At 38.7% G+C, this 2817-nt stretch overlaps 1 long non-coding RNA gene across 1 annotated transcript; it reads left to right on the top strand.

Moving 5' to 3' along the window:
• Positions 1-414: 414 nt before the first annotated feature.
• Positions 415-2417, top strand: LOC132815309 (uncharacterized). The gene is made up of 3 exons (XR_009644637.1): positions 415-508; positions 736-796; positions 2370-2417. It is a non-coding gene; the product is annotated as an uncharacterized LOC132815309 (long non-coding RNA).
• The last annotated feature ends 400 nt before the right edge of the window (positions 2418-2817 follow it).

Raw genomic sequence — 2817 nt, 5'->3', positions numbered from 1 at the left:
CAGCTTGCCCATCCTCACCCATTCACACCAAATGAAAATGGTGGGTCGGGGCCCTTCTAAAGGTATATATTGCCAAGAAAATTACAAATTAACTCTGGAGGGGATGGGGGTTACTGGGACTGGGCAGTTGCTGCCTGAGGACCTTGGGTGAATTTCTACACAAGGTCTTGGAGTTGGGACACACTGCAGGAATTAACTGCAGCCAGTTGTAACTGCTTTCAGTGATCGCCGACGTTTAAAACAAAATTCCCATCTTGAACCCCCCCCATCAGCGACAGCAACACCAACTTGGACATCACAGACTTTGCTCGAACTCCCCTTCCATCGTCAATGGCACACATCACTTCCGGCGGGCTGGCGGGGTCAGCCGTATCCAGGAAGTGACGTAGCTGTGGAGTTGCTATGGTAACCGGTGGCCGCGCTGCAGGACCAAGTTGTAGGGACCCTCGCCTCAGCACGGGGTTTAAACCCGAGTGAAATAGTGAAATGTCGGAATATCGATCCCCTGGTAACTAGAAATATTTCTGGAAATGTTTGTCTGAATGGCTGGGAATAGTTTTAACCTGTTTGTTTGTTAGTTTTATCTGGATGCAATCATGGTGTAGTCTTGCTGGTTTCTATTAATTGGACCCAACGCTTCCATCCGACGAAACCTCCAGCGCAACGGTGAAATGTTATAGTGTAAAATGTGTTTATTTTTCTTTTTGGAAAGTTGATTTGTCTCTTCCTTTCTAGAAAAGTTGAGAAGTTCCAGTGGGAAATCTTTGAAGAGAGACAGTCCGACACTTAATTTCAGGTACAAGATCAGATCAAGTGGGGACTAATGTTAAATAATGCTGAAAAATTTCAACTCCGCTTTAAATTCCATTTTTTCTGAATGCACTAACGCTTCTCTTCCTGGCTGACGCCTCTCCACAAACTTAACTGAGTTCATCCGACCTCTGCTGACTCTGTCCTAACTTAACATGAGCCCAGTTCATGATTCACAGACCTGGTTCTTGGTTAAGGAGTGCTGAAAATGTGTTGCTGGAAAAGCGCAGCAAGGAGCAGGAGAATCGATGTTTCGGGCATGAGCCCTTCTTCAGGATTCTTTGGATGCTGCCTGACCTGCTGCGCTTTTCCAGCAACACATTTTCAGCTCTGATCTCCAGCATCTGCAGTCCTCACTTTTTCCTCTTATTTAAGGAGTACCTTGTTTTTAAATCACTACACTGTATTGCCTGTCTTGGTCAAAATGCAGGTACTGGATATTGGAAATAAGAGAAGAAAATGCTCGAAATATTGAGGTCAGAAAGCATTTGTGGAGGGAAACAGAGTTCGTTTGGCATTTTCTTGGCAATATATGACCTTTAAAAGGGCCCCAACCAATCATTTTTATTTGTTGTGATGGGGTCAGAATAAACAAGGTGCTTCCAGGGATTCATCACGTTTCTGTGATGGCAGTGGAATTGAGCATATGGCAAAATCATTTACTGATTTACATATTTCATTTGCACATAGTTGTATAATAAATGTTAGACCCTCAAAAGATCACTGCGCATTCACCTCATATTTCCTCATGTCCCTCCATAATCCAATGCCTTTTCTCCTTCTGCCCATTCACGGCCCCACTAACTATATTCCACGATAAAAGCAGACCTCACAAGCCATGTCATAGAGTCATTGTATTAGCTATAGAAATGCTTTGAAGTGGATGTGGAAATAAAACTAATACAGCTGTCACTTGAACACATTTCATGTAAATAAAAGTCTAAAGAAAAGGGGGAAAAAAATCCATTAACCCCCAAAGTGGTCATTTAGTTGTAAAAAAAATAAATATCTATTTAGTAATCACTTTAAAAATAGAATTTCTGATTTTTGGAGATAAATGTTTTCTTTTGTGATTTCACATTACAACCATTAGAGTTCAAAATAGTAATTCTTTCGCTGTAGAGCATGTTTGGATATTTTGTTGTTGTGACAAGCACTTTATAAATGAAAATATATCTTTCTTTTAAACATGAAGTATGGACCATGAAGGCCACTTGGTTAAGAAATCACAAACCTATGTATAGCCCTATGGTAAGATACCATGCCATACTGAAGTCCACAATATTTGTACCATATAACAACTTTGAAAATTGTATAACATAAATTAATTAGGATTTTTAATAGTCATTTCAGTCATTTTTATAGACTGAACCACCCTGTCTACATCTGGTCTCGTCAAACTAAATATGACCAATTGTGAGCAGTGAACATGGTAGAAGAGATTGAACGAAGTACAAGTAAATGCTGGTCACTTGGAAGGCATGTTTGGAGCTTTGGGTGAAGAAGAATCATATCAGATGTCAGCTATGTTTTTTTTCTGTCTCTCTTTCTCTCAACAGATGTTGCCAGAACTGTCGATTTGCTCCAACATTTTATGTTTCTATAGCATATTATGACATTGGATAGTTCCTTTACTTGTTAAATAATTGTGGAAGGTATAAGTCACATTGAAGCCATACATATAATAACATCTATATGAAATGTTTATGTATGTATGTGTGTATATATATGTTGAAAAACACTGAATATACAATATGGAAAACAATGTGTTCCCTGTCAAATACATCTTGGTTTTAGCAAGATTTGCATTATAGTGACACTGTAATAATAGCTTGATCAGTGTATACTTCAGTCCCATAAGCAGTTATTCCCATGAATTCTTAATTCTTATTTGTGATTCAGTAACTTAATAAGAAACAATCAAAGATTTAGAAAGAATTATGTCCTTAGTTTCTTTTGAGGTATTTAATAGATAAAATGGGTAGTAGCCATTACTTTTTCTCGGTT

This window comes from Hemiscyllium ocellatum, chromosome 4 (assembly GCF_020745735.1).
Source record: "Hemiscyllium ocellatum isolate sHemOce1 chromosome 4, sHemOce1.pat.X.cur, whole genome shotgun sequence".
Classification (NCBI taxonomy): Eukaryota; Metazoa; Chordata; class Chondrichthyes; order Orectolobiformes; family Hemiscylliidae; genus Hemiscyllium; species Hemiscyllium ocellatum.
Note: the sequence above shows the minus strand (reverse complement) of the source record. Positions and strands in the feature narration are given on the sequence as shown.